Source organism: Symphalangus syndactylus, chromosome 3, assembly GCF_028878055.3.
Source record: "Symphalangus syndactylus isolate Jambi chromosome 3, NHGRI_mSymSyn1-v2.1_pri, whole genome shotgun sequence".
NCBI classification, from domain to species: Eukaryota; Metazoa; Chordata; class Mammalia; order Primates; family Hylobatidae; genus Symphalangus; species Symphalangus syndactylus.
Window position 1 is genome coordinate 120395485 of NC_072425.2, and position 16410 is coordinate 120411894.

Sequence of the window (16410 nt, forward strand, 5' to 3'; positions counted from 1 at the left end):
TTTAAGGCATCCAAAAGTGTTATTGTAGCTGATTTAGTATGCATTCTCTGCTACTTTATGTTTAAGGGGAGAAAACACTATTATATGAAAGGTAAACACTAGCTAGGCTTATTTTGACAGTAGACATTATTTTATTTTCATAAAGCCAAGGTCTCACAAAAACTCATGACAGATAGCATTATGACTTCCCAATGTAATAGGAGTCTTTTTTCCATATGAGGACCTTGAAGCTCCATAAGGCAAGCTAGAAATGCCATTAATAAAAAATATGCAAATGTCTGACTATTCTGGATACTTAACAGAGAATGATGAAAAGGAAATGACTAAAGAAAACCAAAGATATAGTTAAATTTTACTAAAATATTAACATTTTACATAATGTTAATACTATTAGCAATATGTGTAAAGAATCTAACCCAGTACATACATTTGACTTTTAAAATATCAAAATATTAACTTCAGTAGATTGTAAGAATTTAAGAATCTTAATAAATTATGAGCAAAAGGGCTAAATAAAACAGAAGGGTTCTACTGACAAAGGAGATAGGCGGCTTTCATGAGAAGCAGTTTCCTTTTGATGATTTTTTTTTTTTAAGGGCTGGTATTTGATTTGATTCCTGAGTTTATTTGTTAGAATAGTTTTGTAATTGGTCCTTGAAACATTTTTATGATGGCTGCTTTACAGTCCTTGTTCAAGAATCCCAACTGCTGTGTCATGTTGGTGTTTGCATCTGTTGATAATCTTTCTTTTGAAATTTAAATTGAAGTTTTACTGGTTCTTGGTATAATGAATAACTTTGTACTATATTCTGAACATTTTAAATATTTGTAAGATTCTGGTTCGTATTTAAATCTTGTTTTTTTTTTAAGCAGGTAGTCAACCTATTTAAGTTCAGAATGCATATCTTGATTCACTTCTATAGGTTGTGGTTCCAACATCAATTTGGTTTATAAAATCTCTGCAGTGCTATTCTGGTCTGCCTCACTTGTGTCTTACATGACAGGACTTTACCACCACCACTGCCATCACTACCTCCTCCCCACAGTCTCCACAGAGCCAGCTGTGAGAGGGAGGGCATGCCCTCTTGTTACTTCAAGAGCTGGAGCCCAGAATTCCATCCACAGGCACTGGAGGGGAAGAGCAATATGCTCTTACTTCAGGGAGCAGGCAGAAGTCAGAGTACTGCCCAGCATCTCCAGCTGGCCATCTCTCCTTCTGCAGGCCAGGGATGACTCATGACTTTTAATAAAGTAATTATTGATTTCTTCTTCTTTTTTAATTTGTAGAATATTTTACATTGGTAAGTTAGAAATATGCATTGGTGCCTGGGCGCAGTGGCTCACGCCTGTAATCCCAGCACTTTGGGAGGCCGAGGCGGGTGGATAATCTGAGGCCAGGAGTTCAAGACCAGCCTGACAAACATGGAGAAACCCTGTCTCTACTAAAAATACAAAATTAGCTGGGCATGGTGGCGCATGCCTGTAATCCCAGCTACTCAGGAGGCTGAGGCAGGAGAAGCACTTTAACCCGGGAGGCGGAGGTTGTGGTGAGCCAAGATCGCACCATTGCACTCCAGCCTGGGTAACAAGAGCGACACTCCGACTCAGGAAAATAAAAAAAAGAAATGTGTATTGGCTTTTTGTAATTAAATTAGTAATAGAAGGTTGCTGGAGATTTCTAAAAATAAATTCTGTAAAGCCCAGAAATTGTAACTTTAACTCCTATTGGGCTGAATAAGTTAGGAACTCACAAGAATACTATAAGTACTTATATTCAGGCAAGGGTCTAAAATACATTTTTTGATCAGATTGAAACGGGGAAAAGGTGTCGGTTTAACTCATTGTTTAGATCTGGGCTGTTTCTAACCTTCAACCTTGTTGAATAGCCAAAGGAGAGAACTGAGATGGCAAAGCTAAGTAGATAATAGCTCTATAATTCTTTATTGTACAGGGAAATTTTACTCTTTCCCCTTCAAAAGGTTTGAACATGCAAAGAAATTATATTTTGCAATTTTTAAAACCTATATCTTTGGCTTTATGTGTTTGAGCTATGTTCAGATTGGTTGAAACTAAAGGAAGAAGTGGAGCTTATGCATTTTGGACTAATCTGCAGCTTTTGTGAATCATAAACTAATTCGATCATCTTTAATAGACACAGATAAGAACAAATGCTCCTTTTTTGTGAAGTAGTTTTGAATGCAGGACAATAGAACTGGGAATAGAATTTATATCTTAAGAGAGAAAAATATTTAAAATTGTATAGGCATTAAACATGTTTAAACTTCCCTTTCTGTAAAATGTAGTCATGGAACCGAGGATGATTGAATAGCTAGTGTCTCCTTAGGTGGTACAACAAAAATGATGGATTTGGAAGAAGTGATGCAACTCTGGGTTTCATCTTTTGGTTGGAACATTTCCTTAATGCCTTGTTGGATTGAATGTAACAGTCACTTTTCATTACTAATACAGAAGTAAAGCAGTATGTCAGGCATTTACAATGGCAAATGCCAAGTTCTTGAGCATGTATGTGCATATGAATGTGTGTGTCATGTGTGTGAGAAGGAAAGCAAGAGAGTCAAAGTTAAAGTCTTTGTAGTCTATTATATTCATGCATTTTAAAGTAAAACACTAGAAAATACAGCAAAAGGGATAAGGACTCAAATCAAGGTTTATTTATAAATGAACCTTTAATAAGAAAAAATGTTTTTCATATAATTTTTAGTTTAATATAGTTTATCATTATTTTTTATAAAATCTTATTGGTAAGGTAATATAAAATGTTAAAATAGGACAGAAATGAGATATTTTTACCATTCATTCTTAATGCAGTTTAATGTCGTAAAACATGGAGCATGGAACGTCACTGGTTTATTTAAAATTCCAGATACTCTGCTTACAGATATAATTCTGCCCATTTTATTTACTTGTTTTGCCTAGTTGACTGCTCTGTGAAATGGGGATAATAGATTGTCATAATGACTAGATTAGTTAATACTTGTAAAGCACTTAGAACTGTACCTAGCCCAATGTTAAGTGTCTAATAAATATAAACTATTACTAATACAGATTTTAAAGATAATATTAGGAATGAAATTGCTCTGTAATCTCTCTGTATCCTTGAAATTTGATATCCCTTTGATAACTAAACAATTTAGAAGAGTGGCATAATTTTTCTAGCATTTATTTTAAAGATGTAATTAACAGAGAAGCTTATCTTAATAAGGTAACAAAAAATAGGTCTGTAGAAAAATGTAGCTTAGTTTAATACCATGGGTCATTTTGGAATCCTAATTAAATTGCATATTAAGCAAGTTTTCAGTCAACTACTAATGAAATTGTTCTAAATGAATTACTTCTCTGGGAAGAATAATAATCATTTTTAATGAATAATATATGAGTTGTGGCTAAATGTTATTCAGATGTACACATTTGTATGTGTCTGAGTGTGGGTGTGTGTATACTGCTTTATCAGATGAGTTTTTTAAAAAATGTATTTCATTATTCCACTAGTTATTGCTAGAATGCTTTTTCATCATTTTTCCGCTAAATCAAAGATTCTGAAAGGAAATCTTAAATAATTCTTTATACATAATTATGAAAAGTTTTAAAATCATCTAGGACACCTACTCCCATTTTTATGAGGTCACTTTTGTCTTATTTATAAAGTAGAAACCCAGGTTTTTCTTTAGTTTTAAAAATTTGTCGTTACCTTTATACTCCACACGTTGTAATTGTACTTATTTTGGGGGTGCAATTTGCTGTTTAAATACATATATGTTGTATAGTGATCAAATTAGGTATTTAGCATATCCATCAACTAATGCATTTATCATTTCTTTGTGGTGAGAATATGGAAAGCCTCTCTTCTAGCTATTTTGTGCTGTGCTTTACTCAGCCTATCGCTGTAGGGTACTGTAGCTATAGTCACCCTGCTGGGCAATAGAACACCAAAACTTATTCCTTATATCTAATTATAACTTTGTACTTGTTGAACAACCTCTTTTTATCTTCCCTTTATGTATCCCCTCCACAGTCTCTAGTAACCGCTGTTCTACTCGCTGCTCCTATGTTACCAACTTTTTTCCTAAAATTCCGTGTGAGTTTATGTGGTATTTGGCTTTCTGTGTTTGGCTTATTTCACTTAAGATAATGTCTTCCAGGTTCCTCCATGTTGTCACAACTGACAGGATTTCATTCTTTTTTTTCTTATAGCTGAACAGTATTCCATGGTGTATATATACCATGTTTTCTTTATCCATTCATTGTTGTACACTTAGGTTAGTTCTGTATCTTGTCTCTTGTAAATAGTGCTGCAATAAACATGAGAGTTCAAATGCCTTTTATACTGATTTCATTTCCTTTGGAAAGATACCCAGTAGTGAGAGTGTGGGTAGTTCTATTTGTAGTTTTTTGAGAAACCTCCGTACTTTTAAAATAATAGCTGTACTAATTTACAATTCCACCAGTAGTATGTAAGTGTTCCTTTCTCAATATCTTTACTAACACTTGTTTTGTCTTCTTGATAATAGCTTTTCTAACTGGAATGAGACAACATCTCATTGTGGTTTTGATTTGCATTTCTCTGATTAATGATGTTGTACATTTTTTCATACACCTGTTGGCCATTTGTGTGTCTTCAGAAATGCTGGCTAAGATCTTTTGCCAATTTTTGAATCACATTGGGTTTTTTTTTAACCATTGAGGTAATTTCCTTTTACATTCTGGATATTAACCCCTAATCAGATGTATTATTTACAAATATTTTCTCCCATTCTGTAGGTTAACTCTTCACTCTGTTAATTGTTTCCTTTGCTGTGCAAAAGCTTTTTAGTTTGATATAATCCCATTTGTCTCTTTCTGCTTTTGTTGCTTGTCCTTTTGAAGCCTTATTTAAGAAATCCTTGCCCAGCCCAATGTACTGAAGTTCTTCCTGCATATTTTCTTCTAGTAGTTTCATAGTTTGGGTTTTGCATTGAAGTCTTTAATTTATTTTGATTTTATTTTTGTATATAATGAGAGGTAGGGGTCTAGTCTCATTCTTCTGCATGTGGATATCTAATTTTTCTAGCACCATTTATTGACAATGCTGTCTTTCCCCAATGTGTGTTCTTGGGACCTTTGTCAAAAAATCAGTTGGCTGACTTTGGGCTGGAACAAGATGGCAGAATAGAAGGCTCCACCAGTCACCCTCCCACCTACCAACCCTGCAAGGATACCAATTTAACGACTATCTGCACACACAAAAACCACCTTTATAAGCAATGAAAATCAGGTGAGCACTCACAATACCTGGTTTTAATTTCCTATTGCTGAAAGAGGCATTGAAGAGGTAGGAAAAACAGTTTTAAATTGCAGACACCACCCCTCCCTTGTCTCCAAGCAGCAGTGGCATGGCATGGAGAGCGTTTTGGTGCACTGGGGAGAGGGAGATCGCAGCATTTGTGAGGCACTGAACCCAGTGCTGCCCTATTATAACAGAAAACAAAATGGCTGACACCCACCCACAGAAGGATAATTTAAACCAGCCCTAACCAGAGAGGATTCCCAGATGCCGGCAGCAGGAACCTGAGCTCTTGCACGCCTCACCAAAGCAAGCTAAAGTACTCTGGGGCTCTTAAATAATCTTGAAAAGCAGTCCATGCCACAAGGATTTCAATTCCTGTGTGAGTAATGCTGCTGTACTAGGCCCAGAGACAGTGAACTGGAAGGGGCACGTGACCTACTGAGGCACCTGCTGGGGCAGCTAAGGGTATGCTGGCATCACCCCTTCCCTAACCCCAGGATACACAGCTCACATCTCCAAAACAGACTCTTTCCTTCTTTTTGAGGAGAGGAGGGTAAAAAATGGGAGGATTTTGTCTTGCATCTTGGATACCAGCTCAGCCACAACAGGATAGGGCACCAGTCAAAATTGTGAGCCCTTTTTCCAGGCCCTAGCTCCCGGGCAACATTTGTAGACACTCACTGCATCAGAAAGCAACCTGCTGCCATGAAGGGAAGGACCCAATCCTGACAAGATTCATCACCTGCTAACTGAAGATCCCTTGTGCCCTGCATAACCAGCAGCAATACCCACATGTACTACATTGAGGGCCTTGGGTAAGATTCTGAGGCTTACTGGCTTCAGGTGAGACTCAGCACATTCCTGGCTGTGGTGGTTGTGGAGCAAGACTCCTTCTGCTTGAGAAAAGCAGACAGAAATGCAAAGGAGACATTGTCTTGCACATTAGGTAGCAGCTTGGCTACAGAGAGATAGGGCACCAAAGAGACTCTTGGAGCCCCAGTTTCAGGACTTGGCTCTTAGACGGCATTGCTAGACCGGTCCAGGGCCAGAGGTGAGCCCACTGCCCTGAAGGGTGAGTCCCAGGTCAGGCAGCATTCACTAAAAGTGGACTGAAGAACCTTTGGGCCTTAAGGGAATGTCGGTGGTAGTCTTAGAGGCTCCTTATGAGCCTGTTGTGGCAGTGGCCACAAGTGAGGCTTCTTTGCCTTTGGAAAGGGGAGGGAAGAATGGAGAAGGACTGAATTTTGTGGTTTGAGTCCCACAATACTCAGCTGCAATACAATAAAATACCAGGTAGAGTTCTAAGATTTTTGCCTGTAGTTCCTAGCTGCCAGACAGTACCTCTGGACACACGCACGGCATGGGGAAGCTCACCAACCTGAAGGGAAGGACACAGGCCTGGCTGACTTTGCCACCTGCTGATTGTAAAATTCCAGGGCCTTGAGTGAACACAGGCCATAGCCAAGGAGTGGTTACTGCAGGCCTTGGGCAAGACCTAGGGCTTGCTGGCTTCAGGTCTGACACAGTGCGGTACTAGTGGTGGTAGCCACAGGAGTGCTTGTGTCACACCACTCCAGCTCCAGGTGACTCAGAACAGAGAGTTTCCTTTCATTGGGGTGAAAGTAAGGGAAGAGAACAAGAGTCCCTGCCTGATAATCCAGAAAATTCTTCCAGATCTAGTCCAAGACCATCAAGGTGGTACCTCTATGAAGATGCAAGAACCACAATATTACTGGGCTTGGAGTACACCCTAAAGCAGGTAGAGCTTAGATCACAACACCGAAGTCCTTTAAAATATCTGGAAAGCCTTCTACAGAAGGTACAGACAATCTCAGACTGAGAAAACTACAATAAATAACTCTTCAATGCCGAGACACCAAAGAACATCTGCAAGCATAAACACCATCCAGGAAAACATGACCTCACAAAATTAACTAAGGCACCAGGGACCAGTCCTGGAGACACAGAAATATGAGACCTTTCAGACAGAGAATGCGAAACAGCTGCTTTGAGAAAACTCAGAGAAACTCAAGATAACACAGAGAAGGAGCTCAGAATTCTATCAGTTAAATTTTAACAAAGAGATTGAAATAATTAAAAAGAATCAGGCAGAAATTCTTGAGCTGAAAAGTGCAACTGGCATACTGAATAATGCATTCAAGCCTTTTGATAACAGAATTGATCAAGCAGAAGAAAGTGAGCTTGAAGACAGACTATTTGAAAATATAGTCAGAGAAGACAAAAGAAAAAAGAATTAAAGACAATGAAGCACACCTACAGATTCTAGAAAGTAGACTGGAAAGGGCACACCTAAGACTTATTGGCCTTAAAGATGAGGTAGAGAAAGAGATAGAGGTAGAAAGTTTATTCAAAAGGATAATAACAGAGAGCTTCTCAAATCTAGAGAGAGATATCAGTATTTACATACAAGAAGGTTGTAGAATATCAAGCAGATTTAATCAAAAGAAGAGTACTTCAAGGCCCTTACTAATCAGACTCTCAAAGATCAAGGGAAAAGAAAGGATCCTAAAAGCAGTAAGAGAAAAGAAACAACGTACAATGGAGCTCCAATACATCTGGCAGCAGACTTTTCAGTGGAAGCCTTACAGGAGAGAGTGGCATGACATTTAAAGTACTGAATGAAAAAAATATTTTATTCTAGAATAGTATATCCAGTGAAAATATCCTTCAAACATGAAGTAGAAATTTTCTTGATTTTATTTGCAGATAGCACACTATTAGTGGATAGTAACACCACTGGTTTTTGTATGTTAATTTTGTATCATGAAACTATACTGAATTTGTTTCTTCTCACAGTTTTTGGTGGAGTCTTTAGAGTTTTCTATATATAAGATCATGTTGTCAGCAAATAGGAACAATTTGGTTTCTTCCTTTCCCACTTGGGTTTTTTTTTTTTTGTCTTGCCTAATTGTTCTGGCTAAAACTTTCATTCCTATGTTGAATAAAAGTAGTGAAAGTGGGCAACTTTGTCTTGCTCTATTTTTTTGAGACAGGGTCTCACTCTGTCACTCAGGCTGGAGTGCAGTGGCACGATCTTGCCCACTGTAACTAACCTCCACCTCCTGGGCTCAAGCAATTCTCATGCTTCAGCCTCTGAGTAGCTGGGATTACAGGCATGCACCACCATGCCCGGCTAATATTTGTATTTCTAGTTTGACCATGTTGTCTAGGCTGGTCTCGAACTCCTGAGCTCAAGTGATCTGCCTGCCTAGGCCTCCCAAAGTGGTGGGATTATAGGCATGAGCCTCCATGCCCGGCCTTTATCTCGTTCTTGATCTTAACGTTCAGTATGATGTTATCTGTGCATTTGTCAAGTGTGGCCTTTATTTGTGTTGAGGTAGATAACTTCTGTTTCAATTTGTTGATAGTTTTTCTGTCAGAAAGGGATGTTGAATTTTGTCAAATGCCTTTTTTGTGTCTGTTGAAATGATCATGTGGCTTTTGTCCTTTGTTAACATGTCATTTTTATTTATTTGTGTATGTTGAACCATCCTTGCATCCCTGGGGTGAATCCCACTTTAGTATACTGAATGATCTTTTTAATGTATTTTTGAATTTAGTTTGCTAGTATCTTTTTGAGAGTTTTCACATCTATGTTTTAGGGATATTGGCCTGTAGTTTGCTTTTTCTTTGCTGTGTCCTTCTCTGGTTTTGGAATCACAGTCATGCTGGCTTTGTAAAATGAGTTTAGAATTGTTTCTTCCTCTTTATTTTTTTGGAATAGTTTGAAGAGCATTGGTATTAGTTCTTTAAATGTTTGGTAGAGTGCAGCAGTGAAGTCATCAGGTCCTGAGCTGTTCTTTGAAGACTTCTATTACAGATTCAGTTTCCACACTTGTTATTGGTTTGTTCAATTGTGTATGTGTGTGTGTGTGTGTTTAGAGCTAGGGTCTCGCTCTGTCACTCAGGCTGGAGTGCAGTGGTGTGAACTTGACTCACTGCAGCCCCGACTTCCTGGGCTCAGGCAATCCCCATGCCTCAGCCCCCCAGGTAGCTGGGACTATGGTCGTGCACCTCCATATTAGGTTAATTTTTGTAGAGATGGGTTTTTTCCATGTTGTCCAGGCTGGTCTCAAACTCCTGAGCTCAGGCAGTCTGCCCATTTTGGCCTCCCAAAGTGCTGGGGTTACAGGCATGAGTGACCATGCCTGACCCTATTTTTTAATTGATAATTCATCTTGGTAGATTGTATGTGTCTAGGAATTTATCCACTTTTTTCTGTTATCAATTTGTTGGCATATAGTTGCTCATAATGTTCTCTTATGATACTTTGTATTTCTGTGATATCAGTAGTAACGTCCTCTTTTTTGACTCTGATTTTGAGTCTTCTCTCTTTTTTTCTTAGTCTAACTAAAAATGCTTGTTGATTTTCATTGACCCATTGGTTATTAGGAGCATGTTGTTTTGTTTCCATGTATTTTTACAATTTCCCAAATTTTTCTTGTTGATTTCTAGTTTTATATGATTGTGGTCATAAAAGTTACTTGATATGATCTCTCTCTTCCTAAATCTCTTAAGACTTGTTTTGTGGCCTAACATGTCCTTGAGAATGTTGCATGTGCAGTTGAGAAGAATGTGTATTCTGTAGCTGTTGGATAGAATGTTCTGTAAGTGTCTGTTAGGTCCATTTGGTCTATGGTGCAATCTTAGTCCAATGGTTTTTCATTTTTTTGTCTAGATGATCTGTCCATTGTTGAAAGTGGGGTCTTGGAATCTCCTACTATTACTATATTGCAGTGTCTGTTTCCTTGTAGATCTAATAATATATGTTTTTTATATTTTGGTGCTCTTCGTTGGGTGCATCTATATTTACAGTTGTTACATCCTCTTTTTGAATTTACTCCTTTAGCATTAATATAATGAACTCCGAAGTCTTTTAAAATTATTTGTGACTAAAAATCTGTTCTATTTTATATAATTTGGTTATTACTGTTCACTTTTGGTTTTTATTCATGAGGAATATCTTTTTCCATCTCTTTTCAGTCCATTTGTCTTTAATGAGTAGGCAACATATAGTAGGGTCTTGTTTATCAATTCAGCCACGCTATATCTTTTAATTGGAGAATGATACAGTTTGACCATGTCCCCACACAAATCTCATCTTGAATTGTAATCCCCATAATCCCCATGTGTCATGGGAGGGACCCAGTGAGAGGTAATCAAATCATGGGGGGTGGTTTTCTCATGCTGTTCTCATGATAGCGAGTGAGTTCTCATGAGATCTGATGATTTTATAAGCTTCTGGCATTTCGCCTGCTGGCACTTATTCTCTCTCTTTTCTTTATAAATTACCCAGTCTAAGGTGTTTTCTCATAGCAATGTGAGAACAGACTAATACAGTAAATTGGTACCAGGAGTGGGGCATTGCTATAAGATACCCAAGAACATGGAAGCAACTTTGAAACTGGGTAATGGGCAGAGGTTGGAACAGTTTGGAGGACTCAGAAGACAGGAAGGTGTGGGAAAGTTTGGACCTTCCTGGAGACTTGTTGAATGGCTTTGACCAAAATGCTGATAGTGATATGGACAATGAAGTCCAGTCTGAGGTGGTCTCAGATGGAGATGAAAAACTTGTTGGGAACTGAAGTAAAGGTCACTCTGGCTATGCTGTAGTAAAGAGACTGGTGGCTTTTTGCCCCTGCTGTAGAGAATTGTGGAACTTTGAACTTGAGAGAGATGATTTAGGGTATCTGGCAGGAGAAATTTCTAAACAGCAAAGCATTCAAGAGGAAGCAGAGCATAAAAGTTTGGAATATTTGCAGTCTGATGATGCAGTAGAAAACAAAAACCCGGCCGGGTGCGGTGGCTCAAACCTGTAATCCCAGCACTTTGGGAGGCTGAGGCGGGCGGATCACGAGGTCAGGAGATCGAGACCATCCTGGCTAACACGGTGAAACCCCGTCTCTACTAAAAATACAAAAAATTAGCCGGGCGTGTTGGCGGGCGCCTGTAGTCCCAGCTACTCGGGAGGCTGAGGCAGGAGAATGGCATGAACCCGGGAGGCGGAGCTTGCAGTGAGCCGAGATCGTGCCACTGCACTCCAGCCTGGGCGACAGAGTGAGACTCTGTCTCAAAAAAAAAAAAAAAAAAAAAAAAAAAGAAAACAAAAACCCATTTTCTGGGGAGAAATTCAAGCCAGCTATGGAAATTTGTATAATGAAGAGCCAAACACTATCGCCAAGACAATGGGGAAAATATCTCAAGGGCATGTCAGAGAGACCTTCATGGCAGCCCCTCCCATCACAGGCCAGGAGGCCTAGGAGAGAAAAATGGTTTCTTGAGCCAGGTCTAAGGCCCCCCTGCTGTGTGCAGCCTTGGGACTTGGTGCCCTGCATTCCACCTGCTCCAGCCATGGCTAAAAGGGTCAAGATACAGCTCAGACTGTTGCTTCAGAGGGTGCAAGCCCCAAGCCTTGGCAGCTTCCACATGGTGTTGGGCCTGTGGGTGCACAGAAAACAAGAACTGAGGTTTGGAAACCTCTGCCTAGATTTCAGAGGGTGTATGGTAATAGATGGATGTTCAAGAAGAAGTCTGTTATAGGGTTGGAGCTCTCATGGAAAACCTCTGCTAGAGCAGTGTGGAAGGGAAATATGGGGTTGTAGTCCCCACACAGAGTCCCTACTGGGGCACTGCCTAGTGGAGCTGTGAAAAGGCCACCATCCTCCAGACCCCAGAGTGGTAGATCCACTGACAGCTTGCACCGTGCTTCTGGAAAAGCCACAGACACGCAAAACCAGCTGTGAAAGCAGCCAGGAGAGGGGAGCAGTACCCTGCAAAGCCACAGAGGCAGAGCTTTCCAGGGCCATGGGAGCCTGTCTCTTGCATCAGCATGCTTAGATTTGAGACATAGAGTCAAAGGAGATTGTTTTGGAACTTTAATGACTGCCCTATTGCATTTTGGACTTGCATGGGGCCTATAGCCCCTTTGTTTTGGCCAATTTCTCCCATTTACAATGGGTGTATTAGCCAATGGCTGTACCCCAATTGTATCTAGGAAGTAACTAACTTGCTTTTGGTTTTAAATGCTCATAGGTGGAAGGGACTTGCCTTGTCTCACATGAGACTTTGGTCTTGGACTTTTGGGTAATGCTGGAATAAGACTTTGGGGGACTGTTGAGAAGGCATGATTATGTTTTGAAATGTGAGGACATGAGATTTGGGAGGGGCTGGGGACAGAATGATATGGTTTGGCAGTGTCTTTACACAAATCTCATCTTGAATTGTAATCCTCATAATCCCCATGTGTTGTTTGAGGGACCCAGTTGGAAGCAATTGAATAATGGGGGCAATTTTCCCCATGCTGTTCTGATGATAGTGAGTGAGTTCTCATATGATCTGATGGTTTTATAAGCGTCTGGCATTTCCCCTGCTGGCACTTATTCTCTCTCCTGCTGTCCTGTGAAGAGGTGCCTTCAGCCATGATTGTAAGTTTCCTGAGGCCTCCCCAGCCAGGCAGAGATGTGAGTCAATTAAAACTCTTTTCTTTGTAAATTACCCAGTCTCAGGTAATTCCTTATAGCAATGTGAGAACAGACTAATACAGAGAATTTAACCCATTAATATTTAAGGTTATTAATACATAAAGACTTCAGCCATTTTGCTAAATGTTTTCTGGTTGTTTTTTAGATCTTTGGTCCTTTCTTCTCTTGTTTAAATCTGGTTTGGTTGTTTCAACAGTGTTGCTAAGCCTTGTTTACTTTTTTTTCTTATTTCTGTATCTGTTATAATTTCTTTGTTTTCATGATAGGGCTAACATAAAGAATCCTGTAGTTGTAATAGAGTATTTTAAGCTGATAATGTAACTTTGGTTGCATAACACTGCTACACACCTTTCTGTCTCCCATTTATATTTGTGTTATCTTGATTTACATCTTTGTGTATGATGAGTTCCTTAGCCACTATTTGTAGCTGCTGTTTTTTCACCATTTTGACTTTAAATCTTCATACTAAAGGATTGAAATATTTGCATAGCACTATTAGAGCAATTCAGTATTCTGTGTTATAAATTAACATCTACTGGTGTGTTTTATACATTCATGTGCTTTTATCATTTTTTGTAAGGCCACTCTAGTAGTGATGAATTACCTCAGCTTTTAATTATCTGGAAAGGTCTTTATTTCTCCTTCATTTCTGGAGGATAGCTTTTGCTGGATATTACATTGTTGACTGATTTTTTTTTTTTCTCAATACTTTCTCATCCTGTTCTCTCCTGACCTGCAAAGTTTCTGCTGTGAAATCTGACTGTCTAGTGGGGATTCCCTTATATGTGACTTCACATTTTTCTCTTGCAGCTTTTAGAATTATTTGTCCTTGACTTTTGACAGTTGGATTGAAATGTGGAACTTTTGGGGTTGAATATAGTCGGGGCCATTTGAGCTTCTGGGATCTGGATGTTCATATCTCTCCCAAGACTTGGGAAGTTTTCAGCTATTATTTTGTGAAATAGATTTTCTGTGACCTTCTCTGTCTCTTCTCCCTCGTGCACTCATGTAGTACAAATATTTTTTCACTTAATGGTGTACCATAAGACCCATGGGCTTTCTTCATTCTTTTTTTCCTCTTATTTTTTCCCCCTTGGACTGGGTTATTTCAAAAGACCTGTCTTCAAGTTCAGAGACTCTTTTTTTTCTGCTTGTTCTGGTCTGTTTTCGAAGCACTCAATTGTATTTTTTAGTTTATTTTCAATAAAGGAACATCATATAAGAGAGATTAGACTATTGTACATAATATTTACCAAAATTTAATATTCTTATTAAATAAGTACTTTTTAATCTTTTGATTATACTTATAGATATTGGTGGAAAACTAATCATTTAGTTATATGTCTGTTTTTAAATGTCTAAACTAAAAATGAAACTAATCTTTTACATTCTTATACATTTATTTCCAGTATGAATATGCAAAATACAAATAATTTTTTCTTCTCCATATCTTGGTGGAAGAGTTACTTTGATAGAATTTGAAGTTACTTTTTACATTTACATAGGGTGAAGATTGCTTCTTTTGAGACAGAGTCTGGCTCTGTTGCCCAGGCTGGAGTGCAGTGGCACAATCTTGGCTCATTATATCCTCCACTTCCCAGGTTCAAGCAGTTCTCATGCCTCAGCCTCCCAATTAGCTGGGATTACAGGCATGTGCCATCACACGGCTAATTTTTGTATTTTTAGTAGAGACAGGGTTTCACCATATTGGCCCAGCTGATCTCGAACTCCTGGCCTCATGTGATTCCTCCAGCCTTGGCCTCCCAAAGTAATGGGATTACAGGCGTGAGCTACCATGCCAGGCTGAAGTCTGCTTTTTACATTTTCTTGCAAAGATGTGTACATGCAGTCCAAAAAGTTATTTTAACTTCACTAATACTGAGCATAAACTTTAAAAAAAAATTATGATCCAAATATTTATAATTGTCATTAATATTAAGAATTGTACATCTATCCCGATTTTACCCTACTCTCTCCCAAATCCCTTCCTTTCACACAGGCAACAGAGTATATTTATGAGCCTTATTTGTTAATGTCATGCTAGAAGTCACTTTGCTCTTTCATTTTCTTATGATAATTTATCATATATATTTTCAGTTCTCTGCTTTAAGTTCTAACATTGTAGGACTGGCTGCCTTACTTTGCTCTGGTTAAGAAAAGAGCTCTTGGGCCGGGCGCTGTGGCTCACGCTTGTAATCCCAGCACTTTGGGAGGCTGAGGCGGGCGGATCACGAGGTCAGGAGCTCGAGACCACGGTGAAACCCCGTCTCTACTAAAAATACAAAAAAAAATTAGCCGGGCGTGGTGGCGGGCGCCTGTAGTCCCAGCTACTCGGAGAGGCTGAGGCAGGAGAATGGCGTGAACCCGGGAGGCGGAGCTTGCATTGAGCCGAGATTGCTTCACTGCACTCCAGCCTGGGTGACAGAGTGAGACTCCATCTCAAAAAAAAAAAAAAGAGCTCTTACCATTTGTTTAAAGAGAAATCAATTCACTTACTCAAAATGAGCTAATTAGGGTAAGCGTTTGGGAGACTGCAAATAGAGAGTAGATTTTCAGGCCAATGTGATGGCTAGGACTGCTTAGATACTTCAGGTTTTTTTTTTTTTTTTTTTTGAGACGGAGTCTTGCTCTGTCGCCCGGGCTGGAGTGCAGTGGAGTCCTGTTGTGCCATCTTCTGTGTTCGGTATCCTTTTATTTTGTCAAACACAAGATTTGGAAGTGGGAGATAGTTTTTCATTTTGCGTATAAACCAGGGTAACTTTTAAAATTCCATTTTAATTCTTGTTTGTAAAATAAAGTTTTCCAAAATTTTTATATTACATTCATAATAGCAAAATTTATCAAATATTTTCCTCTTCATTCTGCTGTAGTTTTACCCCTCCCATTTTCTTCCCAAAGCCATTACCATGATTGAGGCTTATATTCCTTATGGACTAAGGCAGAAAACTCCAAATTTTGACTCTTACTTCCTTTCAAATCATACTTTCTTAATATAACATTTATTTTTCTAAGGAAAACCTTTTTTTCCCCTCCATAACTTGGTTCTTTAGCCAACCTTACTTCTAAGCTTCTTCTATAGTAAAGCAGATCTTATTGTTGCATGAACAAACCGTGACAGATTCTGTGAGGACTTTGTAAATGCTCTTTCCTTCTCCTGGAATATCCTAACTATGCTTAACGAATAAAAATCAGATAATGCTCCAGCATGCTCCAGAAGCCTTCTCAGTTGTTACTTATTTCCCCTTCTGTATTTCTAGTACCAATATATAACAAATAATAATTTCCATAAAAGTTATGTTTTAAACTAGGCAAGTTAAGATATGGCACTTGAATAAACAGGAATTATCTTATTTGGGGAGAATTTTAAAGTGTATAAATGATTCAAATGAAAGAACTTAAGGCTACATTTTAGTTTTAGAGTTTATCGTTTTTATCAGGTTATAGTTAATTACTAGCTAAACTTAATAGAATACTTACACTTTAACAAAAATAAGTCAATTTTTGTTGAAAAGTAAAGAGCAGCAAGTCATCCAGGTTCTCATCTTTTCCCATTAAGTATTTACAGGAATTTAGCTGACTGTAAACTTCTGTAACTGACTGTAAACAGTCAAGATAACGCACTAC

At 38.7% G+C, this 16410-nt stretch overlaps 1 protein-coding gene across 3 annotated transcripts in view; it reads left to right on the forward strand.

Annotated features, from left to right (window-relative positions):
• The window catches only part of DYNC2H1 (dynein cytoplasmic 2 heavy chain 1), a 380304-nt gene that overhangs the window by 270269 nt on the left and 93625 nt on the right, over positions 1-16410 (forward strand). The window lies entirely within an intron of this gene.